The sequence below is a fragment of the Perca fluviatilis genome, chromosome 22, assembly GCF_010015445.1.
Source record: "Perca fluviatilis chromosome 22, GENO_Pfluv_1.0, whole genome shotgun sequence".
NCBI lineage: Eukaryota > Metazoa > Chordata > Actinopteri > Perciformes > Percidae > Perca > Perca fluviatilis.
In genome coordinates this window covers 26,919,612-26,939,050 of record NC_053133.1, presented here as the reverse complement: position 1 = coordinate 26,939,050, position 19,439 = coordinate 26,919,612, and the positions used below count along the sequence as shown (strand labels likewise).

Below are 19,439 nucleotides of genomic sequence, written 5' to 3'. Positions count from 1 at the left end.
CGTCAATAACAACGCCAAAGATACCTGACCAAGCGTCCGTATTTTACGAGATGGGAGCGAGAAGCTGTTGCGCACACGGTTTTTGCATCATCAGTTTTGATGCAAATTAGTGTTAATTTCGTCAGACGAGACTAAATATGTACGTCAACGACCTTTTTTTCCATGACTAAGACGAGACGATGACGAGACTGCGCTGATGTCCAAAAACGCTGACTAAGACTAAATTAACGTGCATTATTGTTGACGAAAAAAGACGAGACTAAAATGTTTTGCATAAAATAAAAACTAAGACAAAATCTCTCTTCATTTTCGTCTACAATCGTCTCTACTTTTCCATCATGAGATTCAGCTGTTACTGAGACCCGTTGCTGCTGCACCGACAGGTACCCTAACGACCGTTATCTACCGGACCGAATAGCAACGCAGGTTTTGGTGCCACTTAAATGCCTGCGCTTCTCTCTGATGCTCCTAAACGGACGTTAGAGTCAACCGAAACATGGCTGCACGGGATGCTAGTTAACACTATACTTAGCAGCAGGTAACGTTAGCCTACTGTTAGCTAGTTAACACTACACCTGACAGCAGGTAACGTTAGCCTACCATCAGCTAGTTAACACTACACTCGACAGCAGGTAACGTTAGCCTACCATCAGCTAGTTAACACTACACTCGACAGCAGGTAACGTTAGCCTACCATCAGCTAGTTAACACTACACCTGACAGCAGGTAACGTTAGCCTACCATTAGCTAGTTAACACTACACCTGACTACACCTGACTACACCTGACAGCAGGTAACGTTAGCCTACCGTTGGCTAGTTAACACTACACCTGACTACACCTGACAGCAGGTAACGTTAGCCTACCGTTGGCTAGTTAACACTACACCTGACTACACCTGACAGCAGGTAACGTTAGCCTACCGTTAGCTAGTTAACACTACACCTGACAGCAGGTAACGTTAGCCTACCGTTGGCTAGTTAACACTACACCTGACTACACCTGACAGCAGGTAACGTTAGCCTACCGTTGGCTAGTTAACACTACACCTGACTACACCTGACAGCAGGTAACGTTAGCCTACCGTTAGCTAGTTAACACTACACCTGACAGCAGGTAACGTTAGCCTACCGTTGGCTAGTTAACACTACACCTGACTACACCTGACAGCAGGTAACGTTAGCCTACTGTTAGCTAGTTAACACTACACCTGACTACACCTGACAGCAGGTAACGTTAGCCTACCGTTGGCTAGTTAACACTACACCTGACAGCAGGTAACGTTAGCCTACTGTTACGGCCGTCGTCAACGCCCTCCTGTGTCTGCTGAAGTGGAGTATGCAAAGCGGGCTGTGCCATCCCGACCGCTGGCGATTGGATGGACAAGGAAGGACCCGCCTAGTACCTGGAGGAAGAAGCTGCTGATTGGTGCGGCGTGCTCCCCACTGGCCGGCCAATCAGGAGGAGTCAGGTGTCTGCCTCCAGCTTAAAGAGGCCATTCGTTTGCAGCTGAGGAGAGCTGCCAGACCAGACTTTGTTTGAGAGTGTGAGGACGTGGGCCTAGGAGTAAGCATTAAAAACTAATACCCTTCATGCACTTAGTCACTTTGGTTGTGTTAGTTTCATTAGGTTCAGGGGTGCTGTGAGACCTGTGTTTTTGTGTTTTTACCAAGTACTTCAGTTAAGTAGGTGTATTGTTTAGTCTTTTGTTTCCTTTTAGATTTAGAAATAGTCTTCCTTTTGAAGATCTCCTTTTGTTATATTCGGTTTTTGATTTCCGCAGCACCCATCTGCCCACTTACCCTTTGTTGAGCACTGTTTGTCGTTATTTGCCTGATTCCAAAATAAATATCCTTTCTATTACCACATTCCAACTGGTTTTATGTTATGCCTTGATACCCCTAGCTACGGGGCGTAACACTACCATCAGCTAATTAACACTACACCTGACAGCAGGTAACGTTAGCCTACCATCAGCTAGTTAACACTACACCTGACAGCAGGTATCGTTAGCCTACCATCAGCTAGTTAACACTACACCTGACAGCAGGTAACGTTAGCCTACCATCAGCTAGTTAACACTACACCTGACAGCAGGTAACGTTAGCCTACCATCAGCTAGTTAACACTACACCTGACAGCAGGTAACGTTAGCCTACCGTTGGCTAGTTAACACTACACCTGACAGCAGGTAACGTTAGCCTACCGTTGGCAAGTTAACACTACACCTGACTACACCTGACCGCAGGTAACGTTAGCCTACCGTTAGCAAGTTAACACTACACCTGACAGCAGGTAACGTTAGCCTACCGTTGGCAAGTTAACACTACACCTGACTACACCTGACAGCAGGTAACGTTAGCCTACCGTTAGCAAGTTAACACTACACCTGACAGCAGGTAACGTTAGCCTACCGTTAGCTAGCAGTTGGAGTAAACACGGTTAAAATGCTGACTGCTAAACGGTGTAAAGGTTTGTCTCTATTTCACTGGAGAGGATTCGAACACGAGACGTACGACAGTCTGTAGCTGTCGTTGTCTGAAAAACAACACATATGTTGCGTTCACTTGAAATACGCCTCGCCAGTTTCGTGCTGCATTTATTTTATTGTAAAATATCCTTTTCCCATGCAGTGGTTGTTTTTGTCGTTTAGCAGGAATTTACTGGTGAAATAAGGAAGAGGCTCAAAATGTATATAACTTTATATAATTTATTTAAAAAAAGATGTTTTGACTAAAACTTGACTAAAATGGCAAGACTTTTAGTCGACTAAAACTTAACTAAGATACCTTGAGTTCTCTTTTGACTAAAACTTGACTAAAATGACAAGACTTTTAGTCGAATAAAACTTGACTAACAAAAAATTCTGGCACAAGACTAAGACTAAATTAAAAATAGATGACAAAATTAACACTAATGCAAATATCCTTAAAAGGAGAATTTAAGAAGATGTGTAAAAATGCCCTTAGACCTCAGAGGGCTAATTAGAGACCAAACTTGCTAAAGAAGTCCACTGGGGGACCCACTACAGTTATTAGATCTGAGGTAAAGTTATTCAGTAACTTCTGACACACTCACTGATTTCACATTAATGAATTTGCGTAACTGGCGGTGACGAAATCAGCCTGGCTGCTGCTGCTGCTGCACCTACATATCTTAAAATAGTGTCACAAAGGAATTGTGGTTTTAGCTTGCACAGATAAAAGATTTAGGAATTTTACACATGATGCAGTAGGTGCTGCTGTTTTTTTGTTGTTTTTTTGGATTGTTTGTATATGGGAGGAAGTATGTAGCAATGTCCTACTGTTAAATATCAAGTTCCCACCTGACCTGGCTCATTCATGGCCTGTCGATCACCATGAAACCTCCGCCCTTCAGGCCTCTTTATCCCTCCAAACAGAGCAGGCAGAACAAAGAGAGGAGTGAAGTGAGTCTAATGGACTCGTTCGTTGTAGAACAGTTGTATTTGGTCACATTAAATGTTACGTCGGAAAGTTTTATGTATATTGTTTGGTTTATGTTAGATTGCAGAGTGAAATCCTGTTTAAAGTTAAAGGGCAAATCCGGCACAAAATGACCCTAGGGGTTAATAACAAATGTGTACCGAATCGACCGTTCTCTGGGATCTGTTTTCATGCTAATCGAATGTGACCAGTTTTAGCGCAAACCGCTAATTAGCTTAGAACGCTAGTCGTCGGGGCAGAGGGTAAAGTAAAAATAAATCTCTATTTCTACACCACTAACAAGGCTCAACATAGCACCACACTTCTACGGTAGCATAATGAAGGTCCCTACATGTAAACCGAAGCATTGAGAACTTTGTAAGTGTACAGACAGTTTATTAAAAAGAGAGTTTAGAAAGACAGTACCGTTAACGTATACAGGCAGGCGCCATCTTGGGAAAACAGTCACGACCAGTCGAACGACTTAACAAAGAACACTTTCCTTGTGCCCTGACGACTAGCGTTATAAGCTAATTAGCGGTTTGCGATAAAACTGGTCACATTCGGTTAGCATGAAAACATCCCAGAGAACGGTCGAGCTCGGTACCCATGTGTCACTTTATAACGTTCCTATGGCAACAGGGGAAAATGGCTGCTCTTGTGTGAAGTAAACGAAACATTTTTCAACTTTCTGCTAAGATATGTTATGGGACTTTTTTGCAACGAAAATGCAGGGATTATGAAATCATGCAAGCCCTGCATATTTTGCGCGGAAATATATATATAATATATATATAAATATATATAATATATATAAATAATCGCGTTTTTCTGGAGGGACTGTAATTAGCATTGATTCCCTAGATCGGGGGTGTCAAACTCATTTTCACTGAAGGGCCACACATCAGGGGCCAGACATGTAAAGGTCATTGACTTTTGTTCCACTGAAAAAGTAAAATATCTTTGACTGCATCACTGCATTTCTGTGTGTAATCTTAGGAAAGTTGGCTGAGCTCCGATCAGATGTTGGAGGTGTGGCATCATCAAGACTAATCTAATCTGGCGTACGGTCAACAAAATGTCACCTAGCAAAGAACCGGTTTGTTCCAGCGGAGGAGAGAACAAACGGAGAACAAACAGCGTTCTGATTTCAGTCTGCGATGACAGAGGAGAAGAGAAGAGTCCAAACTACAGCACAGGGTGAGTGCTGATCGTGTGTGTGTCTGTTTGTGTGTGTGTCTCTGTGTGTGTGTGTGTGTGTGTGTGTGTCTGTGTGTGTGTGTGTTTATGTCTGTGTTACCGATTTACATGTGACAATATGTTGGCTCTAAACACGCTAAAAGTATCGTTTGTTTAAAGGGAGTCTGGTGGGTTTAGAGCTAGCGAGGGAGATAGGGAAACTTTAAAGTAATTCCACCCTAAAAATTAAACATTAAGGGCCCTATCTTGCACCCAGCGCAACTGCCTTTGTACACCGACGCATGTACCATTCCTATTTTGCACCCGACACACAGCGGACTTTTCCCTCCACAGACGCACGTCGGTAAATTAGGGAATGTATTTGCGCTCCCGGGGGCGGTTCAGCGAAAAGAGGAGGCGAGTTCCAGCGCCAATGTTCCCTGGTGCTATTTTGCAGTTTCAGAAAACAATTCTGCCACAGACCAGGAAAAACCTGGTCTAAAGTCAGTGGTGCTAGTCTAAAGTCAGTGGCGCTAGTCTAAAGTCAGTGGCGCTTGTCTAAAGTCAGTGGCGCTAGTCTAAAGTCAGTGGTGCTTGTCTAAAGTCAGTAGCGCTAGTCTAAAGTCAGTGGTGCAGGTGCTAGTCTAAAGTCAGTGGCGCTGGTCTAAAGTCAGTGGTGCTAGTCTAAAGTCAGTGGCGCTAGTCTAAAGTCAGTGGTGCTAGTCCAAAGTCATTGGTGCTAGTCTAAAGTCAGTGGCACTAGTCTAAAGTCAGTGGTGCTAGTCTAAAGTCAGTGGCACTAGTCTAAAGTCAGTGGTGCTAGTCTAAAGTCAGTGGTGCTAGTCTAAAGTCAGTGGTGCTAGTCTAAAGTCAGTGGTGCTGGTCTAAAGTCAGTGGTGCTAGTCTAAAGTCAGTGGTGCTAGTCTAAAGTCAGTGGCGCTAGTCTAAAGTCAGTGGTGCTAGTCTAAAGTCAGTGGTGCTAGTCCAAAGTCATTGGTGCTAGTCTAAAGTCAGTGGCGCGTTATTCAGATGCTATTTTAGGGGCGCATGCTTGGCCATAATGTAGTGTGTGCACAACGCGCATACACCTTGCTTCCCTCATCTACATGGACGCAGCAGTTCCCATTTTTGCAAACCATACATAATTATAAAGGAAAATATTACTGAAAATGTGCTTCAGGTGTTTGGATAGATCAGGAGGACCTTTACAGTACAGACCTCAAACAGTCGCAGCATTCTTTGTGGCTTGTTGTGATTTACACATTTCCATGAATCATGGATGTGTTGATGACATAAATGAGGAAATATTAGAGGACTTAAGGAGACGTGATGTTGAACTACGGCGGGATCTGGTCCGGGAGTAATGCGCGATGCGCTCCTGATGGAGCGGGTGGACGGAGATGGAGTGGGTGGAAGGGGCACAGCAGGAGCAGGTGGTGCGTTTGGAGGCCCACGCTCCATGGCTGCAGCAATCCTCTCCAGACTTGAGGAGATGCGCCCGAGAGGCCGCAGCAACATCGCCACCCGGCCAAGACGGGCGTTTATTACTTTGCCGCATCCCGGACAGCTCCCGCTGGCGTGCGCCAAGCAAACCATGGCGGATTACTATTATGACGGCGGATTTGCCTGGCGCATGGAACAAGCGCGCCTGCTCTTAAAGGGAATGTGAGATGACGCTCTGATTGGTTATTTTCACGTTACGCCCAAACCACACCTAGCTACTTCAGACCAACCCATTTTAGATTTGCGTCGGGCGCAAGAGTCATTTATCCCGCCAGTATCATAGCAACAGCGCCCAAGATCCGCCCACAAAGCTACTTGCGTTTCACGTTTGATACTTGCGTTTCAGATCGTTAAAATAGGGCCCTAAATGTTTGTTCCCTGCAATTAAATGAAAGAGTTTGGGGGTCAAATATAAATCAAATACAAGAGGCACAGGGTTGTAGGCTGTCTCTAATATATATATATATATATACAGTACAGGCCAAAAGTTTGGACACACCTTCTCATTCAATGCGTTTGCTTTTTATTTTCATGACTATTTACATTGTAGATTCTCACTGAAGGCATCAAAACTATGAATGAACACATATGGAATTATGTACTTAACAAAAAAGTGTGAAATAACTGAAAACATGTCTTATATTTTAGATTCTTCAAAGTAGCCACCCTTTGCTTTTTTATTAATAAGGGAAATAATTCCACTAATTAATCCTGACAAAGCACACCTGTGAAGGTAAAACCATTTCAGGTGACTACCTCATGAAGCTCATTGAGAGAACACCAAGGGTTTGCAGAGTTATCAAAAAAAGCAAAGGGTGGCTACTTTGAAGAATCTAAAATATAAGACATGTTTTCAGTTATTTCACACTTTTTTGTTAAGTACATAATTCCATACGTGTTCATTCATAGTTTATTATATATATATATATATATATATATATATATATATATATATATATATATATATATATGTATATTTCTACAATGTCAGAGTCCTTTCACATTCATTTCAATTCACGTTAAAAGCCGCCAGCTGAACTCTGCTGAACCAGGTGAAGACCTTAAGAAAATAAAAGCCTCAGATTTGTCATGTTGTCCAAATGTGCTGAAGAAGCAGCTTCCACTTTTTTTACCTGATTACATCATTTTTAACCCTTGTGTTGTCTCCCCGTCTACCATGAAAACAAACACTTTTGTTGTCCCTGGTCACTTATTTCGAAATCAATATCGCTTTATCTGACATTTTGTCTGAAGTTTTGTCACTTTTTTTTTAATGTTTAGGACGCTTCTTCTGAAGTTTTTGACGTTTTCTCCTGGTATTTTTTTTTCTTCTCCATTTTCTGCACTTATTTCAACATCCCATATTTTCTAATATAAAAAAAACTTTGAAAATGGGTCAAATTTGACCCCTGGACAAAATGAGGGTTCAAATATAAACAAAACACACACACACACACACACACACACACACACACACACACACACACACACACACACACACACACACACACACACACACACACAAAACTCCCTGAATGCTTGACGTGTTGAGCTCACTTCTCTTCAGGTTAATGAGTGTTTACGTTATGACATCCTGCCAAGAGGAAATAAAATGTCCCGGACTTTATTTTTAGAAATGAAAGGCCAAAGTTCTGAGTACAGACCAATGTTTTTCTGTGCAGGGTGTGTGTTGTATGGACTGTTTTTTAAAGAAGGATCAGTCTACACACATGCAACTACTCTCAACTTCCATGCATCGTAACCTACAAAGAAAAAGCTGTTTTAACAAACTGCATGGATCACTGGTCTGTGTTTGGAGGCAAAGAGAACCAGGTACTATAATGACCTCTTCTCCTGGGGAAAAAAGCTTAAAAAATGGGACAAACATCCATATTCTGTCTGTGAGAAATGAAACCTCAACGTCTTTAATATGAAGTTTGAGTGGCTGTAAAAAGAAGAAATATGAAGTGGGAATCTCAAATCAAAGGGGCATCTTCCAGACGATATGTATGGCCGCTGCGCAAACGCGTGCGTGCTAGAAATAGCGCTTCCAAGCGTGTTGGAAGCGTTTCCAGGCAAAATAGAATAATAAAAGATGTTTATATGTCATTTAGACACAAATACATATTAATAAATGACATGTTGATGTTTGAAAGTCTCGAGGTTTTGACATAAATGCAGATATATAAATGTAATTAAAAAACAATAATAATAATTATCGATTTTCAGATATTGCACCTGTCAATACAGAACTTTGTTATCTCAGGAAAGTGAATGGAAATATAAATATATATGTACATATATATATATATATATATATATATATATTGAATATGTGCAAAAAATTTATCCTACAAACAAAAATATTGACGAAGAAAAGTTGAAGAACACGCTATTATTTCATTTTATCAAATGGGAAACATCCATGTGTACAGACAAGGCTAGCAGCAGCAGCAGCAGCCTCGTCTGTACACATGTTTCTGGTGTGCAGAGGCATAGAAAACGCCACGCAGCTGAGACGCCATGCTCACGCCACGCTCACGCCACGCAGGCACAAATCACAAAATATTGAGAAAAGCTTCTCGTTATTTTGAGAAACTAACTCAGAATAACTTCCAGGCAGGGTTCAAAATCAGCACCATCTGCCAGCCAAATGCTGGTAAACATAAGCAGGTGGTTGGTTGATTTGGTAGGTCATCTACTGATTTAACATGAACTAATCCAGCGGTGTCAAACTCAACTTCTCTAAGGGCCACACATGTTTAGTTTACTGACATGCTTTTATTTAAGAGAAAAAGTTCAATATGTTAGGGCTGGGCAATATATCGATATTATATCGCTATCGTGATAAGAGACTAGCTATCGTCTTAGATTTTGGATATCGTAATATCGTGATATGACATAAATGTCTTTTACTGATTTTAAAGGCTACATTACAGTAAAGTGATTTTCTGAACTTACCAGACTGTTCTAGCTGTCCTATTATTTGCCTTTACCCCACTTAGACATTATGTCCACATTACTGATGATTATTTATTATTATTTATCTAAAATCTAAGTGTGAAGATATTTTGTGAAAGCCCCAATTGTCAACCCTAGAATATCGCCACAATATCGATATAGACATATTGGGTCAAGAATATCGTGATATCTGATTTTTCCCAGCCCTATTGTACTATAGCATGTCTCATATAGCTTTCTCACTTACAGTTTGAGCCTCATAAAGCCAGCCAAAAAGTTCCTTAGCCATCATAGAAAAAAAAGCGACAAACCCTTTGAAAAAAGTGCCAAAAAAGGCAACAAAAACACTTGAAAAAGCGACAGAACTGTCTAAAAAAGCGACAGAAACTTTGAAAAAAGTGGCTAAAACATGATAGAAAGAGTCAGAAATGTTGAAAAAAAAAGCACCAGGAATGTCAGAAAAGGGGTCAGAAACATCAAAACAACCTGCCACCAACTTCAGAAATGGTGACAAAAACGTATCTATTGATATGCGGGCCGGATCAAAATCTGCGAGTGGCCTGATTTGGCCCTCGTGCCTCGAGTTTGACACGTGTGCCCTACAGATAACGATAAAGTTGTGTTTTGAACCCTGCACCGGGGCTACATTTTGCTGCAAGAGTTGCTGCTGTCGCTCTGCTGAGACAGCCGCTCTTTTTTTTTTTTTTTGGTGGGGGAGGGGGGGGGGTCTTCTCTTGGGGGGGAATAAAAAAAAAAAATATATTTTGTTTTTCGCCTTTTCTTCTTCTTCCCGCCTCTGGTGGGTGTGTGTCTTTTTTTTTTTTGTTTTTGTGGTTTTTGTGTTTTTTTTTGGGGTGGGGGGGGGGGTGGGGGGTGGGGGGGGGGGGGGGGGGGGGGGGGGGGGGGGGGGGGGGGGGGGGCGGCGGGGCCGCCCCCGGGGGAGCTCCCCGGCCAGCCTCCGACTCCCGGCTGCAGAGTGAGAGACTTCACACACACGACACGAGGCTCAGCGAACGCACAATCACAATCAGTTCTATCAGAATCACAATCTGCTTTATTGGCCAATATTTTAAAATGATGCAATCAGGTAAAAAGTGGAAGCTGCTTCTTCAGCACATTTAGACAACATGACAAATCTGAGGCTTTTATTTTCTTAACCCTTTGGTTGTCCCTTATCTCAATGTTCAATGTTCAATCAAAAGTTTTTTATTTTATGTTTTTGTGGGGTTTTTTCCAACGTTGTGGTCGCTTTTTCTGACGTTTTTGTCACTTTTTCAATGTTTTGGGTGCTTTTTCCGGCGTTTTTGAGGCTTTTCTTTTTTTTTTTTATACATTTCCGGCGCTTATTCCGACGTCCCATACTTTCTGATGTAATTTCCTTTTTTTTAAGGGTTAGGGTTAGCATTTGACTTCAGCAGGTGTTAACTCTCTATACATTCAGCAAATAGACATGTAAATGGGTTTTTTAAAGGGTTAGGGTTAGGGTTGGACCTAACCCTAAAAAAAAACATTGGTTAGACCTAACCCAACCCTTAAAAAAAAGAAAATTACATCAGAAAGTATGGGATGTCAAGCCAGAAGCGAGAAAAAAAAAAAAAAAAAGAAAAAAAAAAAAAAAGAAAAGCCTCAAAAACGTTGGAAAAAGCACCCAAAACATTGAAAAAGTGACAAAAACGTCAGAAAAAGCGACCACAACGTTGGAAAAAAACCCACAAAAACATAAAAATAAAAAACTTATTAAAAAAAAGCGACTGAAACACTGAGATAAGGGACAACCAAAGGGTTAAGAAAATAAAAGCCTCAGATTTGTCATGTTGTCCAAATGTGCTGAAGAAGCAGCTTCCACTTTTTTACCTGATTGCATCATTTTAAAATATGAACACACACACACACACACACACACACACACACACACACACACACACACACACACACACATACACACAAAACACCCTGAATGCTTGACGTGTTGAGCTCACTTCTCTTCAGGTTAATGAGTGTTTACGTGACGACATCCTGCCAAGAGGAGATAAAATGTCCCGGACTTTATTTTTTAGAAATGATTGGCCAAAGTTCTGAGTACAGACCAATGTTTTTCTGTAAAGACATGTAAACATAGACAAATAGTAATATAGACACATACTGTACAATAGAGACAACAATATAGATATAGGCACATGTCAACATAATATAGAAATAAGACAAGTACACATGGAGTGGGATGTAAGGTGCATAAAGTAATAGTGCAGAGTAGTGTGCAAGATGCGTATTGGAATGATAAGTATGTAATGTGTAGAGCAGTGGTGTAATGTAACTAAGTACATTTACTCAAGTACTGTACTTAAGTACAAATTTGAGGTACTTGTGCTATACTTGAGTCTCTTCTTTTCATACCACTTTCTACTACTAGAAATATTGTACTTTTTACTCCACTACATTCATCTGTTCCAGCTTTAGTTACTAGTTACTTTAGTTACTCCACTACATTCATCTGTTCCAGCTTTAGTTACTAGTTACTTTAGTTACTCCTCTACATTCATCTGTTCCAGCTTTAGTTACTAGTTACTTTAGTTACTCCGCTACATTCATCTGTTCCAGCTTTAGTTACTAGTTACTTTAGTTACTCCACTACATTCATCTGTTCCAGCTTTAGTTACTAGTTACTTTAGTTACTCCTCTACATTCATCTGTTCCAGCTTTAGTTACTAGTTACTTTAGTTACTCCGCTACATTCATCTGTTCCAGCTTTAGTTACTAGTTACTTTAGTTACTCCGCTACATTCATCTGTTCCAGCTTTAGTTACTAGTTACTTTAGTTACTCCGCTACATTCATCTGTTCCAGCTTTAGTTACTAGTTACTTTAGTTACTCCGCTACATTCATCTGTTCCAGCTTTAGTTACTAGTTACTTTAGTTACTCCGCTACATTCATCTGTTCCAGCTTTAGTTACTAGTTACTTTAGTTACTCCGCTACATTCATCTGGTACAGCTTTAGTTACTAGTTACTTTAGTTACTCCGCTACATTCATCTGTTCCAGCTTTAGTTACTAGTTACTTTAGTCACTTAGTTACTAGTTACTTTTAGATTCTAAAATGTGAGGACGATTCTGCATTGAGTACTTTTACTTTTAATACTTTAAGTACATTTCCCTGATGATACTTACATACTTTTACTTAAGCAACAGTTTCAATGCAAGACTTTTACTTGTAACAGAGTATTTGTACAGTGTGGTATTAGTCCTTTTACTTAAGTAAATTATCTGAATACTTCTTCCACCACTGGTGTAGAGCACCATACGATACCATAAAATAACAGAGAAGTACATTCATCTCGAGGGAAAGGGTTGTGCAGCGGCTTCGTACAAAGTGACAAAGAATGCAATCATAAAACATGTCAAATACAACATTTACAATGTACATTTCAACATGTAGAACTCACTTAACAACAGACTAAGCTACAGGCTGTAACTGAGCCTGGGTGGGTTTCAAACTTTCTCTTTTCTAGTTTTAGAGTCTCATGTTATAACAGATAAGGAGCAGAGCTGCGCTGGGATAAAGGCCACTTCAGTAACAATGAGTACCAGGTGTTACTTGCTTGGTAGCGTTCCTTAAAATGAGATCTGATCTTCAGACAAGATGATCCATCTTTTATAAAATAAAAAAAAGTTGAAAAAAAATCATATTTTGGAAATTTATCTTAATGTCTCAATTAAAAAAAATGACACTGTAGACTGGATATTCTCTGGTAAGCAGAGTAAGTAATTAAGTAATTAAGTAAAGTTTATTTCTATAGCACATTTAAAAACAGCTCGCGCTGACCAAAGTGCCGTACATAGCGCATTAGCCACAGGGTGATAAAATAAAAATAAAACACACTTACAAATCAGTGATTTAGGCTAAAAAGGGACATCGAAAGACAAACACTTAATTACAAACATAGAAAAAATTAGGAAAAATCCAACCTTTAAGGACACCGATATTCTTTGTGAATGAATAATGTATCATAAATAAATAAATGTTTTTCATTAAAATACAGGGGGCATAAGTCAGTCCACCCCTATGTTAAATTCCCATAGAGGCAGGTAGACCTTTATTTTGAAAGGGCAGTTATTTCATGGATCCAGGATACTATGCATCCTGGTAAAGTCTCCTTGGCCTTTGGAATTAAAATAGCCCCCCCACATCATCACATACCCTTCACCATACCCCCACATCATCACATACCCTTCACCATACCCCCCACATCATCACATACCCTTCACCATACCCCCCACATCATAACATACCCTTCACCATACCCCCACATCATCATCACATACCCTTCACCATACCCCCCCACATCATCACATACCCTTCACCATACCCCCACATCATCACATACCCTTCACCATACCCCCCATCATCACATACCCTTCAATATACCCCCACATAACACCTTCAACATACCCCCACATCACACATACCCTTCAATATACCCCCACATCATCACATACCCCTTCACCATACCCCCACATCATCACATACCCTTCACCATACCCCCACATCATCACATACCCTTCACCATACCCCCTACATCATCACATACCCTTTCACCATACCCCCACATCATCACATACCCTTCACCATACCCCCACATCATCACATACCCTTCACCATACCCCCACATCATCACATACCCTTCACCATACCCCCCACATCATCACATACCCTTTCACCATACCCCCTACCATCACATACCCTTTCACCATACCCCCACATCATCACATAGCCTTCACCATACCCCCACATCATCACATACCCTTCACCATACCCCCTACATCATCACATACCCTTCACCTATACCCCCACATCATCACATACCCTTCACCATACCCCCACATCATCACATACCCTTCAACCATACCCCCATCATCACATACCCTTCACCATACTCCCCCACATCATCACACCCCTACCCCTCTACCCACATACCCACCACACCCCACACACACATACCCTTCACCATACCCCCCACATCATCACATACCCTTCACCATACCCCCCACACCATCACATACCCTTCACCATACCCCCACATCATCACATACCCTTCACCAAACCCCACACCATCATCCATACCCTTCACCATACCCCACATCATCATCACATACCCTTCACCATACCCCCACATCATCAACATACCCTTTCACCATACCCCCCACATCATCACATACCCCTTCACCATACCCCACACCATCACATACCCTTCACCATACCCCCACACCATCACATACCCTTCACCATACCCCCACATCATCACATACCCTTCACCATACCCCCACATCAACATACCCTTCACCATACCCCCACATCACACATACCCTTCCATACCCCCACATCATCACATACCCCCACCCACATCAACAACCTTCACCATACCCCCCACATCATCACATACCCTTCACCATACCCCCACATCATCACATACCCTTCACCATACCCCCCACATCATCACATACCCTTCACCATACCTAGAGATTGGCATGGGGTACTTTCCATAAGATCATCTCTCAATGCAAATCAAACCAGCTATTAGGCTAACTGAAATACAACTTTTAAAGATTTTAAGTGAAAAGAAATTCTTAGAAATGTGGGAACATAGGGCTGACCCCGACTCTTTCACTTAACAAGATATTTAAGATGCATCATCTAAAAATAAATCCCTGTGATGAATATACTTGGTAAGATTTAGCAGTTTTTTTTGCAGTGTGCCTGCTCCTTTAAAGTTAGAAAACTGTTATATTGATGTTATTGCTTCTGAGCTGACATTTCTGAGTCAGTTCCCTGACTTTCTTTCTCTGTTTTCAGTGAGGAGAAACCGTTTTCTACTGCCGTTTATCTGCTGATGAAACACAATCAAAAGCTGATCGATTTCGACTTGGACCTGGAGCCTTCAGGGGAGAAGTAAGTTTTATGTACCAGGCCCGTAGACATAGGGGTGGGTGGGGGTTCAGGTGATTCAAACTGGTGATCTAAACCAATGGTTCTCAAGCTGTTTTCAATAATGTTCCCCCCTTTGAACAGTGTTTTTTAATGTACCCCCCTAACCAGCGTGAATAATTCTTGGTAGAAAAAAAAAAAAGTCTCTATAAAGAGGAAGAATACAGTTATGTCAGCGACAGATTTACTAAACTACAGCCTTGGACCTGGAAAACATTTAGATGATGATGGAAAATGTTATGGGTTATGGGTATTTTGTGGTGGTCTGTCTTGTATTTTGCTCGGTTTCCTGTTTTATTTTGGCCGTCTGGTTTTCGGTCTTGTCTTGTCTTGTTTTACTTCCAGTTTTTTGGGTTTTCCCACTTTCGTGATTGCCTGATGTTTCTCACCTGTTTCCCAGCACTTGTGTCACCTGCCTCTTGTTACCTCGTCACCCTCTGTATTTAGTCTCTGTGTTTCCCCTTTGTTCTTTGTCAGGTCGTTGTTGTGTTTCGTCTCCAGACAGTTTGTGATTATGCGATCGCATCCATAAATCACTTTTTTTTTCTCTTTCCATCGCACTTTTTAAGAAAACGTGGTGCATAATCAAGGATTTTTTCCCACAAAAAAAAACTCTTTTCTGGTTTCTGGTTTTCCTGTGTTATTTTGGATTCCCTTTTTGCCTGGACTCCTTTGGTTTTGTATATTTTAATTGTTTATTAAATCTTCAATCGATCCTCTGCTTCCGTCTCTGCATTTTGGGTCCGCCATTCACCAACCCTCCCTGACAAAAAAAGGAGACAAAAACTTTTTAAAAAGACGGTAGAAAGAAGGGAGTAAGGCAAGAATAGGTCCAAAATAGTAATAAAAACTTTGGGGGAAAAAACACAGTAGAAAGAAGGAAGGAAGAAAGGCAAGAATGGGTCAAACAAACGACAAAACCTTCAAAAAAAAGGTGACAAACTTCAAAAACAGCGACAAAAACTTTGAAAAAGACGGTAGAAAGAAGGAAATAAGGCAAGAATAGGTCAAAAATAGTGATAAAAACTTAGAAAAGACACAGTAGAAAGAAGGAAGGAAGAAAGGCAAGAGTAGGTCAAAACAAACGACAAAACCTTCAAAAAAAGGTGACAAACTTCAAAAACGGCGACAAAAACTTTGAAAAAAGCGACAAACTTGGAGAAAAACAAGACCGTAGAAGTAACTACAGCCTCGGAACTGAAAAACATTTAGCTAAAAACGTCACGTACCACCTGCAGTCCTCCAGAGCACCCCTAGGGGGACATGTACCCCCTGCAGTCCTCCAGAGTACGCCTAGGGGGACATGTACCCCCTGCAGTCCTCCAGAGTACCCCTAGGGGGACACGTACCCCCTGCAGTCCTCCAGAGCACCCCTAGGGGGACATGTACCCCCTGCAGTCCTCCAGAGTACGCCTAGGGGGACACGTACCCCCTGCAGTCCTCCAGAGCACCCCTAGGGGGACACGTACCCCCTGCAGTCCTCCAGAGTACCCCTAGGGGGACACGTACCCCCTGCAGTCCTCCAGAGCACCCCTAGGGGGACACGTACACCCTGCAGTCCTCCAGAGAACCCCTAGGGGGACACGTACCCCCTGCAGTCCTCCAGAGTACCCCTAGGGGGACACGTACCCCCTGCAGTCCTCCAGAGAACCCCTAGGGGGACACGTACACCCTGCAGTCCTCCAGAGAACCCCTAGGGGGACACGTACCCCCTGCAGTCCTCCAGAGTACCCCTAGGGGGACACGTACCCCAAACTGAAGCCCTAATCTTGTTAAAACATTACTTCTGTGAATTGGTTAACTGGCACGCAACATGTAACAATCTAACGTATCAACAATCCACACAACTAACTTCATGCACTCATATCTATCTATCTATCTATCTATCTATTTATCTATCTATCTATCTATCTATCTATCCATCTATCCATCTATCCATCTATCTATCTATCTATCTATCTATCTATCTATCTATTCTATTTATCAATCTATCTATCTATCTATCTATCCATCTATCCATCTATCCATCTATCCATCTATCTATCCATCTATCTATCTATCCATCTATCTATCTATCCATCTATCTATCTATCCATCTATCCATTTATCCATCTATCTATCTATCTATCTATCTATCTATCTATCTATCTATTTATCCATCTATCCATCCATCTATCCATCCATCCATCTATCTATCTATCTATCTATCTATCTATCTATCTATCTATCTATCTATCTATTTATCCATCTATCCATCCATCTATCCATTTATCCATCTATCTATCTATCCATCTATCCATCTATCCATTTATCCATCTATCTATCTATCTATCTATCTATCTATCTATCTATCTATCTATCTATCTATCTATCTATCTATCTATCTCAGACTGGTATGCAAGAGGACGAGCAGTTTTCCCAACCGTCCAGATTTCTAGACTCCAGGCTGAACTCTACAGTAAGTCCACGTCTCTTTTCTTCACGTTACACCAGACCGGGCTGTTCTTTTAAATCAAACGTGTCAAACTCGAGGCCTGCGGGCCAAATCCGGCCCCTCACAAGTTTTGATCCGGCCCGCATATCTATTTAGTTTCACAAGAAATCGGAAAACTGCTTTTCAAACTGCAATTACGTAACACTCAGAGCAGGGTTTGGCAGATGCGCCGACTCCGAAATATCCCCCAGAAGCATTTTCACATTCAGGCTGTCAGTCGGCTGTGTGGTAGCCTGCTTTTAAAAATTTAATCATCGGTTTGATTGCTTTGCTAAACTCTTTGATGGCTGAGGAACTTTTTTAGTGCTTTATGTCGACCAAACTGTAAGTCAAGTTTGAGTCCCTTTTGCTGACGTGTTTTGGCTTTTTTTTTGTGACGTTTTTGCCACTTTCCTCTTCTCCAACCATCACAACTCTAGTTTTGGTTGAAATAAACACACAGTTTACTGATTTACATGTGAAAACATCTTGGCTCTATACACGCTAAAAGCATTGTTTTTTTAAATGGAGTCTGGTGGGTTTAGCAAACTTGTAAGTCACATTTGAGTCCCTTTTGCTGACGTGTTTTGGCTTTTTTTTTTGTGACGTTTTTGCCACTTTTTACGACATTTTGTGGCGCCTTTACCAATGTTTTTGTCTCGTTTTTCTTTGATGGATAAGTTACTTATTCGGGGCTTTATGTCGACCGAGCTGTAAGTGAGAAGACTGTACAAGACATGCAGTAATACAGTCAACGATATTTGACCTTTTTTTGACAAAATAAAAGCATGTCAATAAACTCTATGATTCTCAATATATCCCAAAGGTTATGTTGCTGCCAAGAGGAATGAATCCATGAAGAGCGGCCCATCGATGGGAAACCCGCTGAGATTCTTTCCTTCTGCTCATGCTGCTCGTGGATGACGTTGTGGAGCGAGAAGAGCGCTACGTTCGTTCAGACCTCCAGCTGGAGATGGAAATCCAAACTGAGCTTTTGCACTTTGATTGTAATCGTGTCTGAATTTCTGCACGTTTTATTTCAATTTAATCTTTTGCGAGTGTTGCTATGACGCTAAAAAACAGAGCAAAGCCGCGAAGATCTTTGACGCTTTTTTCAACGTTTTTATTCTACGGATTTTGGTGTTTCCGACATTTTTGACACTTGCCGTTTTTGTCGCCTTTTCTAAAGTTTTTGTCGCTGTTTTCGCCCCGTTTTCTGAGGTTATAGTCGTTTTTTCTGACGTTTTTTGCTTTTTCCGAAGTTTTTGTCGCTTTTTCCGAAGTTTTTGTCGCTTTTTTCAAGGTTTTTGCCTCATTTTCTGAGGTTGTAGTTGCTTTTTCTGACGTTTTTTTGCTTTTTCCGAAGGTTTTGCAGCTTTTTTCAAGGTTTTTGCCTCATTTTCTGAGGTTATAGTTGCTTTTTCTGACGTTTTTTGCTTTTTTCGAAGTTTTTTTAGCTTTTTTCAAGGTTTTTGCCTCGTTTTCTGAGGTTGTAGTCGCTTTTTCTGACGTTTTTTTAGCTTTTTCCGAAGTTTTTGTTGCTTTTTTCAAGGTTTTTGCCTCGTTTTCTGAGGTTGTAGTCACTTTTTCTGACGTTTTTTAGCTTTTTCCGAGGTTTTTGTCGGCATTTCTGACGTTTTTGGCATTTTTTTCTCTGAAATTTTTGCCTCGTATTTCAATGTTTTTGCCGTTTTTATCTGACGTTTTTGGCACTTTTTAAGATATTTTTGTCGCTTATGTGGTGACGTGCAGATTCAGGAGAAGCACACTACTGCAGTGCTTACATTACATACACACCACATGTAGCTACATGCTAACGTCAGAGAAACCTGTAATCTTGATTGCAGATGTAGTTAATTTCCCCCCAATTTTGGATCACAGGTACGTTTGTTCAGACCTAC

At 41.3% G+C, this 19,439-nt stretch overlaps 1 long non-coding RNA gene across 1 annotated transcript; it reads left to right on the top strand.

Moving 5' to 3' along the window:
* Window positions 1–10,029: 10,029 nt before the first annotated feature.
* LOC120552561 lies at window positions 10,030–18,845 on the top strand. The gene is made up of 4 exons (XR_005638030.1): window positions 10,030–10,061; window positions 14,934–15,029; window positions 17,455–17,523; window positions 18,365–18,845. It is a non-coding gene; the product is annotated as an uncharacterized LOC120552561 (long non-coding RNA).
* Window positions 18,846–19,439: the final 594 nt, after the last annotated feature.